Genomic DNA, 16,036 nt, shown 5'->3' on the forward strand with positions numbered 1-16,036 from the left:
GACGGTCCGGCTTTGCTTGACACAGACCAGTTCTCGTCGCCAGGTAACTGCGATTCTCTGGCACACAGCACCCCCCCCCCACCCTACTGTATGGACCCAATATCGCAATAGCAGGATGCAAGAATGCGAGACTAGGGGTGAACAATTATTTTTGTTCTGGAGCCTGATGGGGCTGTTTCGAAGTGGCCAGGGACTGAACAGCCTCGTGAAATAATTCTGACCCTGCAAGTCGGCTTCAAGCGGTAAAGCTCTTGATATGTACTCGGGATGTGCCCAAATCAGATCGGCTGTCGTGAATGGTACTGCTCGTGGCTCTGCTCAGTGCTTGGGGTTAATTTCGGGATTGCGCCTCATGTTTTCCTGCGACAGCTTCCATTTCACCCTCACTGATCATACTGCCTTTCGAAGTAAAGTAGTCAGAGTCACTGAGAGCGATGTGAAATAAGCAGTAAATATGTAACTAACTATTATTTTTTTAATGCTAGTGGGGTGTGAGTAAGTCCCTTGTACTGCGGCCTCTTCTGGCCTATTGTACCAGTCCCAGATGATAGGCGAGGGTGATTGTGGAGCAATTGGTGGAATGAAGATTGACAGGGGAAACCGAAGTACTCGGAGAAAACCTGCCCCAGCGCCACTTCGTCCACCACAAACCCCACTTGACCAGACCCGGGATCGAACCCGAGCCGCCTCGGTGGGAAGTCAGCGACTAACCGGTTGAGCTATGACGCGGCCCTATGTAACTAAGTAACTAACTTCATGGAGCTGAGCCCTTCTTGAGAAGCCTCCAGTTGTGCAGCTACTCAGTAGCTTCCCAACATTTCATGGAAGCCGAAGTTTCATCATCGTGTTCACAAGAGCCCTCCACTGGTCTCTATCCTGATCCAGTCCATACAAACCCATCCTATCTCTCTAAGAGCCATTTTAATATTATACACCCATTTACATCTTGGTCTTCTTAGTGGTATTTTTCTTTTGGCTTTCCTACCAGTATCCTGCATGCATTCCTCTCCTCCCCTCTGCATGCTACGTGCCATGATAATCTCATCCTCCTTAGCTTAATTATTGCAATTATACTCGGCGAAGAGTGCAAGTTATGGAGCTCCCCTTTATGCAGTTTTCTCCAAAATCAGTAAATAATATATAAAGGTAAAGTTGTCCCTGTGCTTAACTAATTAAGCTATAGACCATGAAGGCGTATGGGGGAGTGAATGTATAGATCCAAGTTTTCTTTACCTCGGCACTATGTGAAGGTGAGTTGTCAGCTTCAGACCCCGGCAGCTTTACCCCCGGGGAAAGAGCCCCCACGGTGCCCAATGGGAACGAGGCTGGTTAGGTCCAGAACCGGTCTGGACGATGTGGAGAAGAGATAATTCTTGACTCTACCGGGACTCGAAATCCGATCCCTCAGTCATCCAGCCCGTACCGACTGCACTATCCCCTCGATTGGAGGTACTTAAGCAGCTACAAATTCCAATTTTTGCGACGGTTTCAGTAACTGAGCTATATTGTATCGAATTGTAGGACGATAGGTAAACAGTTCATTTGAATTTTGAAGGAAGTGGTCGTGGCGTAATTCAGATAATAACCCTGCACTATTCTAAGGGTCTAAGGAAGTCCGTGAAGAACCTCAGTCAGGATAGCCGGTGTGCGAGCCTAGATTCGAACCGATAACCTCCAAAATACAAGTTACATCTTTACTGTAAGGCGAACCTCCTCTACATCTTTACTGGAACTGACTGCACGTAGCTTTGAGAGAATGTGACGTCATGTAGTCCGGCAGAAAGGAACATACTGGCTTCAGCTTCACAGCACAAACGATTTATACCCTGAAGATGGACGCAACAGGTTCCTCTGAAATGTTTGTTTCTATCTACCAAATTACACTGCGTCACATCGCAGATAACAGTAACTGTCATATTTCAATATTACATGCATAACATTCGTATGTTGGATGCCCTGAATCCGGATGGCGTCCTTCAGTAACAGGACGAGAAGGCCTATAGGGTTGTGAGACGTTGAGACATCCTCATTTTCTGGATAATCGGCTCACAGATAGCGGTGAGGTTGTCAGCCCTACGCGCCGGCAGCCCTTTACCCTGGTACTCATTTGCTTTAGGGGCTGAGTCGACCACCAAGGCGGTAATGCGGCTGGAAGGATTAGGTCCTTTGAAAAATGTAGTGACCTTGTGGGGAATCGAAACCGCGACACTTCGGCTTGTAGCATAGTGCCTCAACCAAGTACGTTACCGCGAGCCACCGTTGAAGCAAGTAGTGCGCAAAATTAACCAAGTACGTTCCCGCGAGCCACCGTTGAAGCATGTAGTGCGCAGAATTAACCAAGTACGTTACCGCGAGCCACCGTTGAAGCAAGTAGTGCGCAAAATTAACCAAGTACGCTACCGCGAGCCACCGTTGAAGCAAGTAGTGCGCAGAATTAACCAAGTACGCTACCATGAGCCAGCGTTGAAGCATGTAGTGCGCAGAATTACCGCTCTACTTCAGAGGTTGAGCCCATTCATGCACAAGAAACGGAAGAAATAAGGAGAACATACTGTTACGTCACCGCTGGCGGAGAGGGGATGTCCTCCTTAGCGCGATACGTCACACAATACAACAGTATTTCAATTTGTGTTTTCGAGATCGGGAAGTGCGCCTACTAAAGGGATAGATCTAGGAAATTCATTCGAGGATTTCTCTGTGCTTTATAAGGAAAAAGCTTCTACGCTCTTGGCTATACCACGTTTTTCTTTCAGTAATTTCAGTTTGTAACATCAAAAGTGCAGGGACCGGTAATCTTCTGAAACATTTAAGCAATTCGTCTGCATTCCTTTTCCTTCCGCGCTTTATGAGTAACAATATAATAAGTAATACGAATCTTCAGTAGCTGCATTTTTGATGTGCTAGAAGAGAAATCGAGCCAGGATAACGGTATATAGTTTATTTTACACTGGGTACATTCAGTCTACAATCTGGTATACATCTCATTTGTACGTATAGTGCTGTGTTCCGCTGGCGACATCTCCAAGCCATGTCACATGTTGGTATAACTGCACAGGGTGTGACTCACAAGACAGGAAGCAGCAGTCACGTGTTGTCCACGTATAGACAGTCATGTTGCACGATCCAAGTTCACAGGGAGATTAGGAGCTGATTACAAACCAATCAGATTTCCTGTTTTGTGGGATATACAGTTCCCAAACTCTAATGAGTGCTACAATGTTAAATTTAACTCTCACCCTGAAGTAATTTGAAATAATCTGAGATAAAGCTGTCCCTGTGCTTAATTAGTAACTATGTCATGACGACATGGGGGAGTGGAGGTATGGCTCCACCATTCTTGACCTCAAAACTAGATGGGAGTGAATGGTGAGCTTCACTCCCTGCGATTTACCCCCGGCAAGGGGCCTCTGATACCCAATTTCATAAGAAGTCATTTGCTATGTAACCATAATATGGCAGGTACGGGTACTTTCAGAGGAGGAGACCAAGCAGGCATGTTCCTGACCCGGAGTTTTGGAAGAGAATGTAATTAAAAATTGAAGCAAAGACTCCAAATAATAATACAAAAAAAAATCAAAGTTTTAATCAACAAATACAGTCTTAAGTGACTTAAAATTAATTTTGTAAGCGATTTTTTCTGGCTTGCTTCTTCTAGAAGCTAGCTATAACTTCCGCCCCTTTTCGAAGAAGTGCAGGTGGTGCCCCGATTGTCTTCAGACACATACATATATTGATCTCTAATGAAGGTTCTCATTTATCGGAAAATTTTGTTTGTCGAGTTGCCTAATTACAGGCGTGCTAACTGTGACCAAGATCACAAAGGTGAATTTATGGAGTGTGGAATGGCAGTCCAGCTAACGCTGGAAATCACAGTAATCATGCTGGCTTAAATTAGACAGGAGGATCTTCCGAATAGAAAGCCGGAGCACTAGTTGCAACGTCATGGTGCCCCATTTGCTTGACATTACGCAATAGTTACATTTCTGTTAGCAAACTTGACCTGTAGACGACTCCTGCTCCATTTTCAGCACACTCCGTCCATGACTTGCTTATCAGTTCATTAGAACTTGCGTCGTGTCTTGCTTGGGCGTGGATTAGACAGAATTTTGAGTATCGAGTGTGTAACTGTAGCATTTTGGTTTTACAGCATACTCTCGCTAATCCGGATGTCGGATAATCCTGATCAAAACATGAAAAATGAGAAAGTCTGTTCATAGTTGAGTACGTAGTACAAAAGCCTGTCGCATTTAGGAGCGAGAGGAATTTCAGACCGTGTTGAGGGCAGCTGGAGAGCCTGAAATCATGCAAGAAAATATCAAAAATTGGCTTGAGTTGTATGAAGTAGACCCTGGGTCTCAGATTCTGAGAGAGGAAGAAATTTCTGCAGTGATACATTTTATTTATTTTCATCAGACTACCGATATTATTAAATTTCCAATTTATTTGTGTTCTGGGGGTTTTTTTTTTGTTCTTCTAGGGCTACGTTTTGCTTCATTCATCCGGATTATAGATTATCCGGATGATCTCTCCCCCAATTAATCCGGATTAGCGAGGGTTTAGTGTATTGCATTGCCTTGTATCGGCCTATTATTTACACCAGGAGAATATGTGGTTATTTTTAAGACAATTGTTTCATAACTAGACTATATTAGATATTCGGTTTGTTGATAATTGTCGAAAACTTGTATGTATCTGAAATACAGTACGGCGACAGATAACTACATCTGTCTTTACGTATGTGAAGTATTCACAGATAGAGACATTTAACTTGTTTACAAATTTTGCTGTGTGTGATCTCATTATATGCCTACTGTAGACTGTGCATCATGTTTGAGGGTAGCTCATACATTGATTGCACAACTTTGCAGAAGAAAGCCTTATGTCTGACGAGATCTATAATATAGCATCTTTGGTTCCTATGCCGTGTTGAAAACACGTGACCAAAATTAATAAAAGTTGTTGCGTTGATGGTTGAACTTGTACGGTAATATCTTACAAGTTCTTTACATAAACATTTAGCTTATACTTTTATTCAGAAATTTAATATGAAGACAGGTCATATGTCATTAGTAGACATTTGTTTAACATTTTTACTCACTGGTATCGATCTTTGATAGCCTGGGTTTGAGCCATTCTAAATACAATTTAATCAGTTTGCAGGTATGTATCTTAGTAACATTTTACGAGGAATAGCATTCGAAAAAAAAATATCGCTGTAGGAAACCTTATGGAAAGCGGCCTCCATAGTCTAGGGGTAACGTTCCCATCTCATGACTCAACGTACGCGGGTTCAAACCCGGCGGAGGTCGTGGAATTTTTAAGGGCGGAAAAATTCAGGGAACAAGTCCTCCGGGACGGAGGCACGTAAAAGATCCTCATGTCTCTAGGAGACCTCTGAGCAAAATTAGGTAACAAGTTTCCCGCCCAAGTAGTTTCCAATGCCTCTGGTAGATGGGGGAAATATCAGGTACCGAGGGCCGACCTCGTTGGCTGCACGGGGCTGATAGCACGCACCAGTATCGGTAGAGTATGGCGACAGTAGAAATTAAAGGACCAATAACTGGTCAAAGTGCATGGGGAAACCCTCCCCCTCTAATAATAATAATAATAATAATAATAATAAACCATATGGAATGAGGATGTCAAAAACTTTCTCTGTTGATTATTTGAGGTTATGTTTGGAATTACATTTCCAGTAACCGAAGAATCAAAGCCAAGAACATTGAGTTTTTTCGAAGCGAATGTAGCGTGGCCTGGAAGAATACACTGTATCACATGAAGTCATGCAATATTGAGCATTAATGGGAGCAGTAGCTGTTTAAGATGGAAGCTGAGTTATTTCCCTAGTCAACTGTCGTATGAATAGTTCACACATGGGCCGTTAGAATGCGGATCACGTCCTGCACCCCCCCTCCCCCCTGCGAAAGGCCACCTCGGCCAGCAGTCATCACATTTTATGAGCTGCTGCCTCGATCAATGCACTTTACATTTGTAACTTTCAGATGTATTTTCCAAAACTACGTAACAGTGTGTACTTTGTTCGACATATTGCATTTAAAATATAAATCACGCAGATGTTAGATATACCAATTGATAATTTCCGGGAAGCAAAAATTCACTTTCTTTATATAGTTTTAACAAGTACTGAGGATAAAGCTGTTCCCTAAGATTGTCTTCACGGCTCTCAGCCTCAGACCTGACTGACTTCCTCCCTCTGAACTCTGTCACTAGCTTTTTTTTTTTCTCCACTTCCCTATTTTATTTTGGTGGAGTTTTATCTCCACTCTGCCAATGACAGTGGCCGCGCGGTCTAAGGCATGAACTGTCTTCTCCCGCTCGAACGCTGGGATCTGGTTGCGTTTATTCTGTGTGTAGGTAGCGGTCTTGCGTCGGGCTGATCCCCGTCCAAGGAGTCCTACCTACTGCGTATGGGATTAAGAAATTTAAGTAATTAAGCACAGGGACAAATTTACGTTTAACTTTTACTCATTCTGTTTCGCTTCCCATAACGACGCGCAGTCTCCTGATAAATTCAGTGGCTCGTAACGTGAGCATCATTGCTTTAAAATCCGATTCGAACCAGGAAAGAGACACACATCACTTGAAGACTTACTTGTGGGATCTGGCGACGTATAGTTCGCCAATATGTCCGAGGAACTACTGATTCCATCATCATGGTCGAAAATGTTCTGAACTGGTGTATAATCGCGTCACGGAAGTGCAGAGCGGTGTCCTGGTGCTTTTTAGTGTCGGAGCTCCTCTCGGACTCGAGTTTTATAGACACTAATATCAAGCGAAATTCTTTTAGTTTGTTTAATATCCAGCCTGAGACATAGAGACGTTAGTATTCTGAAATACGTTTGTGTTTTTCATTCAGTTCTAGCTGTAATGTCCTGTTTATTACTCTGTGCCACTCCCTCCTTTCTGCTCTTTCACCCCTCTTTTCCTACACCCCCTTCCTCCTCCCATCTGACCCATTTACCTGTCCCATCGCGGCTGCTGGCCGGTGGGGCCGTTGGGGCCGGTGTACTTGTATTCCAACAGTGCTTCGAGATAGTACGGCTTTGCTGGCTTTCAAATTGTGTTCTGGTGAGTTTGCCCCACTTTTGTTTTGTNACGGGCCCCAATTTTCTGAATTTGTAGGCCTATATTTCTTTATAATCCCCCCCCCCTTTGCTGTGTCACTGTGTGTTCTTGCAGGGGTTTTCTGTTTATGGCACGAATTCCAGCTGTTGTTTTTGTTAAATTTGTTATTATCTTGTGAGTTTTATTTAAAAGTTGTTTGTTAGATTGGCTCTGATTGTCAGCGTTATCTACATTACCGGCTCTGACCGACTCTGACATCTGAGTAGCCGCTTTTTGACTCCCTGTAGCGAACGTAGTGTACACTTGTCGTAGAGTGACTGTAACGGTCATGCATAATGATATACATACTTCTATTTCAACCTGGAATTGCGTTCCGGACCGTAATGACACTTTTTTACTTAGCGCTGCACCTCCTGGGCGGCAAGTTCAATGTAATATTAGAGTCAATTTTACCGACCACGCAACATATTTTTATTATTATTACACTACATGTTTCGACCTCAAGAGGTCATCCTCAGGTGTACGAACACAGTTGTATAATTACACATAATAATAATAAAAATATGTTATGTGGTCGGTAAAATTGACTCCAATATTGATTAAATACACAACAGGATGCAAGAAACAATTAAAGTTCAGTGTAGCTAGTTTTTTCTCCAGTTGCTCCCTTAGCATATATTTTATCCTCAAGATGGAGATAGTACGATCCTCCGAAACGTCGGTTAGCTGCTACAGAGTATTCGGTGTCATATCCCACCAGAAAATTATCCAAATTCGGCTCCATGAGAACTTCCGTCCAGTCACCTATCTTTCCTTGAGCTCAATACAGTTAAGAAGATAAACATGTCAGCCAGTTGGGCGCGGTGCACTTGCGGGGCTTGACCACCGGTTGGGTGACAGGTGATATATCAGTAATAACAATTCCTACATTATGGGAAGATTTCTTTCTCCATTGTGGCACGTTTGCCTGTAATGTGTCTTGCAGGCCTTTGGGGAAGTTCTATTCGCTGCTCACAGTACTGCATTGTTTTGTGTAATTATACAGGCTAAGCCAGAAGTCCATGTGGACGAGAATATTCAAAGTCCTTGTACAGTAATTATGTACGTACTTCTCCGGGATAGCTCAGTCGGTATAGCGACTGGCTATGGGCTGGACGACCAAGGGGTCGGAGTTTGAGTCTCGGTAGCGTCAAAAATCTTCTCCACGTCGTCCAGACAAGTTTGTGGCCCAACCAGCCTTTTGTCTAATTGGGAACTTTTCTCGGGGGTAAAGCGGTCTCTGTAGCCACCTGTTTGCTCGCGGATTTTTATAACCTGAAGTGGAGGTGATAATTCCTCCGAAACGTCCGTTCACGCAAGATCTACATGGCGCCACATCCCAGAAGACGGCATTCTTCATAGTCACCGCCGTGAAAGCTCTTACTTAAAAGTTTTTTTTTTATATTTATATGATTCATCAAAATGATCCGCAGAACAAATCGTGGTTATAAAGAGAACCAAAGTTTCTGACCCATCAGACGTCGAGGTTCCTTTTCTTTTGCAGAAAAACATCGGTTGCTTCTTTCTGAAGATGATACACAAAGTTGCTCGTAACATGTGGACATGATTCACAGCTTTACCGCACGCAAGTAGTAACGTTGTCTATTCTATTACAAATATGGGCGGTTCAGTTTCCAACAGCGCCCCTAAGTATCTTGTATTACGCGTAGTTCCTAAATCTTGACGACTCTTCAAAATCACTTCAGCAAGGTCACAATCTGCTTTAGACCTCGAGTAACCTAAATATTGCTCATCTAACTGCAGAAACATTAGACCCTTTGTGTAACACGTTGTGTACTGCAACTACCACAGCACTTTGTTTAGACAGTATCCATTTTCTGTGCGTTACAGTTATGAACTCTGTTTAAAGAAACCAGTAATGAGATGCACTATACTGAAAATCATATCAGGTTATTATCTAGGTCACTAAATATAATAGAAGATTTGTCATTTTATACAGGGTGTACTGTTTTAAGAGGAACACAAACTGCAACAGTATATGCAAGTTTACAGGCGGTATCAGTATTGGTTTGTAAAGGGTTCTGACAGTGGTGTATAATACTAAGAATTACTGGGTTTTTGGACTTTGTCCATCGTCCGGTATTCTAGAAACTAGTAAACACAACTTTCGGAAACTGGATCTGTTTCCACCCTCAGGTGAGGGGGCACTGAAGTTAGCTTCTTCTGAGTGACCCAACAGAGTATGTCTGAGCACAGAAACAGATCCAATTTCCGAAACGCCGTTTTCTAGCTCCTGGAATACCGGACGATGTACGAAGTCCAAACCCCCAGTAATTATGGGTATCAGTATTGTTGATTTGTTATGCATGTCCTTGTCACTACAGGGATCGTTACATCATGCTGGTTTCTGCGGAAATGGCGACAGCAATAGTCTAGCAACCAGGGTCACGTTGACTTGAGTGTCACGAGAAAGTTAGGAGATTCCGTTAGATGATGCAGACAGCTACTAATTTCATTTCTTTACCCTAATACGGAATTGCTGTTCGGATTGATTTTTGAACAGCACACTCTGTATAACTAATTTTCTTTACATCGTATTTATTAAAACTAAGGAACATTTTATCGACTCAAAGAAATATCCGATTTCGACGGTCAAAAAGAGACGCGCATTGATGTCAGGTTATTGTGGATCAAACGGATACAGTCAATAAACTGGCCAAAATAATGAGACTTATTTTATAGGAGACTGATATTCGATTCTAGAGCTTAAATATTTCGAATACACTCGGATGTCGCCCTGCACAGTGACATCTCTGTGTGAGGAGACGTAGTGAAGATCTGCACGATGAATATCCCGTCTACATACTAGTCTAGAATGGAGTATATCCGATAGCATGCCGTCCTTCTGAACTTAACTGACATCTGCTGCCAGACGTGTAGTCTTCTCAGTGATGAGTAAGTTCCTGTCGGTTCCATTGTAACGGAAAAACTCAGGTCACTCTAGAATGACGCAATTCACCCGTAACGCTTGCAGGATACTCCACTTACAGCTTCTTATCAAAACAAAAGTCACTCTTTAGTATTATTTGCGTCCAGCCAGTAGAAGTCGAATAATCGAGTTCACCATACATAATTTGAACACACTGTATGTACCAGTATTGAAAACACGTTCGCCACAAAAACTAGTGCCGAATATAGGGTTCGTAAGAATTTTGCAGATCGACGGAACAGTATTCTCGCCACGTGGACACTTGCGTTCTTGTGCGTTTCTTAAAATGTGAACTAAGAGAAATGAAACAGAATGAATCAGGAGATAGTTCACATGAAGATAACGACGATATATTCTGTACAGACGCCTACATGAATAGTGTGTATTCAGCCGTTCCTTTAAAAGTTCGGTCATCACAACAATCGACGTTCACAGGTTTAGCAAACACAGCATTGAGCCTCAGAGTTCATTGTCAATGTGGCACTGTTCATTGCAACAGAGATTAGTGTTTGCTTCCAGAACACAGAGGCTCGTGCAATTGCCACAATAAATATCCAATTTACACAACAGATCATCAGAATATCAATAAACGCTGAAGGCGATTCGCAGTGATTTCCTCATCTTTATGTAATGTCCTTAAGTTTAATCTATGTACGACACAAGGAAATTGAATAATTTATGTCCGTTAGAATCTATTTGAAACCCACCACCATTCTGAAAGGTATAATTACAGCTAGTGCCGAAACTTCAAAATTCCAAGAAAGGCCTTCCGTAAACACTTCACGGCCTGCAGCGATTCTAAGACGGTGGCGCCTCTTGTGGCAACTATTTCATTTGCTGTCGAAGCTGAGCGCCACGGTCGTGGCTGGAAGAAATCCATTGTTGCTATGACTGCCCGTCTCGCCGTTAGTGGAGTGACGATCAACAATATCTCCGTTATTTCCCAGAGTGCAAAGCGGTTGGAGAGAGTTGCTCATACCGACCACAGGAAGCGCTGACGTTCGAACGCCTGCCGTTCCTAAATGGCCAGTTGTGGTCGTCTGCAACATAAGAATGCATAAATTATAGAGTGATGATAAATATTGTCATATAAGGCAATTGAACTGTTTCACAAAACACGAAAATTTGATCCAGATGTACATAATCATAATCTGAGTTTTCGTCCGGGGATTTCTTTCAAACACGGCTATTGCCGGTAACTCTTTGTGTGTGTATTTATTTCGAAGACAGAACTTCAATGCTTCACGAATTCCTTAAGTTTTGCCTTTATTTCTCTAAAACTTTATATACGAAAAATGGTTCTTTCTCTCTACTCTGTGGTTGCTACAACGTGTGACGCCTATACTCTCTGGTTGCTACAGCGTGTGAAGCCTATACTCTCTGGTTGCTACAGCGTGTGAAGCCTATACTCTCTGCTGACAGAATCAGAATTCGACGCAGCGTGTCACGCCTATCACCGACTGGAATATGCGTTTATTTACTATACACGCGATATTCGCAGAACAGTTTCTCATAATATTCCGGTATATTTCTCATTCGAGCTGCATGGCCGCTGCATTGTTACTACTGTTGCGAAGATACATATACACATATAAGATAAGTAATTTTTAATCATTTTTCCACCGAAGTGAGACGCAAGTTCCGTGAATGGTTTTCAGCGGTTTGTTTTCAAATCCGCTCAGGCTGTGTTTCCTCAAAGTAGAAAGAAATGTTTCATAACAGCGCTTAAAGTAATATTTTCCCCGTGTTGAGGCACGTCAGTGCACCTGCACCGTAGCCCAGCGAGTCGCAGAGGGCGACGAAAAGGGGACCCGGTGCTTGAGGGTGTAACTGAACCACTCTGTCACTGGGGGACGTAAATACAGAGATCTGTTCCCTCCAGATTTGGGGTCGGACGCAAGCCTGACGGCTTTCCTTCGTCAAAAATTATTATTTACGAAATCCAAAAAAAGTGAAAACCAAATCAAATCTGCAAAATGTTCTAAGGAAGGTTATGGCTCAAAAAGTGCCGTTTTGCCAGTGATTATGATGCGGATATTTTAGGAAGGGGAGAAGATTTAGATTGCGAACACTTTTAAGAACACAACGAAAATAATTGTTTTATTCCTGGCTTAGAGGAATATTCTCTGGGGTCGCGGTAAGAACGTAGCAATTGCAGCTGGAATTACACGCAGAGTCTCTTACTTTCCTGGGACCAAAAGAGGGGATATCAGCAATTGTAAAATTGCATCAAGTAAATTCAGACGCATGTGAGACTCGCGCCTTAGTAAGACAGTCTGAGGGCTCCTGTGGATGAAGCTGCAAATCCGAACTGCGTGTTCAGCTAGCACAGAAGAAAAAGAAGAAAAAATCATTACGGGGAGGCAGTGCAGTAAACTAATGTTGTAGGGTTTCCATGTTTGGGGCTCATTTGTCTGGGGTGGGATCTAAACTTCTCTCTACCCTTCTGATCTGAAGCCTGCAAATTACCCAGCAAGCGATGCAGGTGGCCGAGTTCCCAAGCAGAGGCCTTCTAACACAACGCGCGCGCCAAGCACCGCAGACAAATGACACGCGATTTTAGCCAATTGAGAGCTCAAGCTGCGCGCACTACAGTCGATCAGCAGCGCAGAGGCACAGTCGCGCGACTATCGGTTTCAGTAAATGCAGTGATGTGGTGCCACTTAATTCCCTAAAGGAAAGAGATGACAATCGGTGATACTTTGCATTCCCAAATAACTTCTTCCTTTCATGGTGTGGGTATGTGCTATTTCACAGCATTGCGAGTGGTTAATACTATACAGCGGTGAATGGTACGACAGATGAAGCGGAAAAGATTTGTTAGTAAGCGGTAATGGCCTATTCTGCATAATATCCAGGCATTTATCTGAAGGATGTGAGAAAATCAAGAAAGATATTAGGATAACTGGCGTTCCAGCCGAGATTCGATCCAAGCGCCTACGGAATACCGCTACATCATCATCCCACTCGCTACGAACACCTCATGAACGCGCCGAGTAACAGTGGTATAATTTAAGGACAAATTCACTCACACTGAAGTTGTGGCTGACATTTGGAGATTCCTGACACCTCGTAACGAATGAGATCTTCGAAGTGCGTGAGACTCAATGTTTACATTCGCCACATATTGCAAGGGTGATGAAATGGAATGCACGTGTTGGGGTTTCTATGTGTATTTGCGCGTGGTTGTGTATGTGATGCGTATTGGTGTAGGTGCTTGTGTGAATATGTTAGTGTGTGTGTGCTTGCGCACGCGCGCGCTTTTGTGGATTTATGTGATGTATGTTTTTGTGGCTGTGTTAGTGTGTATTGGTGTGTGTAGGTTCGTGTGATATATGTTAGTGTAGGTACTTGTGTGGATATGTTAGTGTGTGTGAACTTGTGTGTATTGGTGTTGTGTAGGTTCGTGTGATGTATGTTAGTGTAGGTACTTGTGTGGATATGTTAGTGTGTGTGAACTTGTGTGTATTGGTGTTGTGTAGGTTCGTGTGATGTATGTTAGTGTAGGTACTTGTGTGGATATGTTAGTGTGTGTGAACTTGTGTGTATTGGTGTTGTGTAGGTTCGTGTGATGTATGTTAGTGTAGGTACTTGTGTGGATATGTTAGTGTGTGTGAACTTGTGTGTATTGGTGTTGTGTAGGTTCGTGTGATGTATGTTAGTGTAGGTACTTGTGTGGATATGTTAGTGTGTGTGAACTTGTGTGTATTGGTGTTGTGTAGGTTCGTGTGATGTATGTTAGTGTAGGTACTTGTGTGGATATGTTAGTGTGTGTGAACTTGTGTGTATTGGTGTTGTGTAGGTTCGTGTGATGTATGTTAGTGTAGGTACTTGTGTGGATATGTTAGTGTGTGTGAACTTGTGTGTATTGGTGTTGTGTAGGTTCGTGTGATGTATGTTAGTGTAGGTACTTGTGTGGATATGTTAGTGTGTGTGAACTTGTGTGTATTGGTGTTGTGTAGGTTCGTGTGATGTATGTTAGTGTAGGTACTTGTGTGGATATGTTAGTGTGTGTGGACTTGTGTGTATTGGTGTTTGTAGGTTCGTGTGATGTATGTTAGTGTAGGTACTTGTGTGGATATGTTAGTGTGTGTGAACATGTGTATTGGTGTGTGTAGGTTCGTGTGATATATTAGTGTAGGTACTTTTGTGGATATGTTAGTGTGTGTGAACTTGTGTGTATTGGTGTGTGTGGGTTTATGTGATGTATGTAGGTGTGGGTATTTGTGTGGATGTGTAAATATGTATGGACTTGTCTGCATTGATGTGTGTGAATATGTTAGTGTGTTGGTTTATGTGATGTATGTTTGTGTGGCTGTGTTAGTGTGTATTGGTGTGTGTAGTTTTGTGTGATATATGTTAGTGTAGGTACTTGTGTGAACTTGTGTATATTGGTGTGTGTGGGTGTGGGACTGAACTCGGTTCGCCGCGGTGAGAAACCGGCGACTAAGCGCCTGCGCAATGACGCCCTGAGGGTTCCCATTACGTCAGTGGTTCCACAAATTAGAAACAATTCCGGACACCTCAAGCAGTGATCGTGTGTAGGTGCCCGATGGAGGGCTGGAATCTGATTAATGACGTAACAAAAGAGAAGAGCATTGTTGGCCGGATCACGTGGGTCGATGCCTGAGCGCGGTAGAAGGATCTCTGGGCAACTGAACGATATCAAGTTTCACGGAAACCTGAAACTTTCCAATAATCACACGCGGCCTGTAATTAGGGGTGCATACGGTGTATTTGTGTGCCGTAAGAGAACCTAAGCAGGTCCCAGCGGCGAAATGAGAGCAGATTAATAGAGCGACATCCAGATGACGGCGATGCACGCGTCCAAGGGTACACATTTTTAAACAGAAAGCGCTGAAGAAAGGTATTGTGACACGTAGATTCGTTACTAGTCAACGACCGCGAAATACTACAGTCGTTGCTTAGTAACGGTTCCGCAAAGAAACATGCTTCGACGGCAACAAATGCACTGCAACACAGAAACGGTGTTTTCTGCGCTGTCCGTGCCGAGATGTTACAAGTAGGACTGTTATTGAGGAGTCAGTGAAGATTTGGTTGGCGAGTTAGTGAGTTAAGGAACTGCAGTTCAGTGGACGTCCGCCGTTGAAGCCGCTACCGAGAAACGGCTAGTAGAGTCTGTAACGGTCTGAGAACATTAGTCTGTGTGTAACCATCATCATGTACTGTAGCGCTATATAGAGTAGATAATGACAATGTCATGAGGTAAATCAGAAAGTCGGCTGCTTTCCCACTACTAGGCCGACTGAGCCTTCTTACGGCTGTTACAGAGCAATCCATCCATCATTTCAGACGGCTTACTTTTTCCTTTCCTGTTGGTTGACACATCTTTCTGGGTTCCTCTTAGGGCTCATCCCCCCAACCCGTTCTCTCATATTTCGTCTCTACTGTACTATAAATTTTGTTAGTTACTATAGGATTCTGACGATGGTGTATAACACACTGATNATAAATTTTGTTATTCGTGGAATTTGTAGTCAGGTGTAGAAAACCGAAATTAACGGCCGTGGGGATTCGTCGCGCTGACCACGCGACACCCTCTCGCTGGACAGCAAAACAAGTAAAAAGCTGATATGAAAATATATCCTTGAGGGCTTTCCTTAAGAAGTTAACAGCCATTCAAATTTCAACTTCCATTGTCAAAACTTGTCACTAAATGCTTTCTAAGCAAGGCCCCCAGTACCATATTCAAAATAAACATTTTACTTATTTTGATATGTGGAAATAATCCCATAAACCAAGGCATGTACTGGTGGGAGCTACTGTGTATATATTATTTTTCTCCCCACATATATTTCAAAATATTTTTGCTTGGATAATATTTATGGAGTTACGTTCGAGATATGCACAGAAACGCGTGTAGATCTTCATGTAAAGATGTCTTTATTGTTGTCCGATTTTTAACTAAACTTGAAATATTTAAACAAAATTAGTAAAACG

General features: G+C 43.0%; 2 long non-coding RNA genes across 2 annotated transcripts in view; one reads left to right on the forward strand and one right to left on the reverse strand.

Annotated features, from left to right (window-relative positions):
* The first annotated feature begins 7,074 nt into the window (after positions 1–7,074).
* The window catches only part of LOC111872748, a 35,364-nt gene continuing 26,402 nt past the window's right edge, over positions 7,075–16,036 (forward strand). The window contains exon 1 of the long non-coding RNA XR_002844290.2: positions 7,075–7,089. This is a non-coding gene — a long non-coding RNA (uncharacterized LOC111872748). The remainder of the gene's footprint in view (positions 7,090–16,036) is intronic.
* Positions 10,404–16,036, reverse strand: part of LOC117282967 — a 38,645-nt gene continuing 33,012 nt past the window's right edge. The window contains exon 3 of the long non-coding RNA XR_004513942.1: positions 10,404–11,115. This is a non-coding gene — a long non-coding RNA (uncharacterized LOC117282967). The remainder of the gene's footprint in view (positions 11,116–16,036) is intronic.

This window comes from Cryptotermes secundus, unplaced genomic scaffold (genome assembly GCF_002891405.2).
Source record: "Cryptotermes secundus unplaced genomic scaffold, Csec_1.0 scaffold1013, whole genome shotgun sequence".
NCBI lineage: Eukaryota > Metazoa > Arthropoda > Insecta > Blattodea > Kalotermitidae > Cryptotermes > Cryptotermes secundus.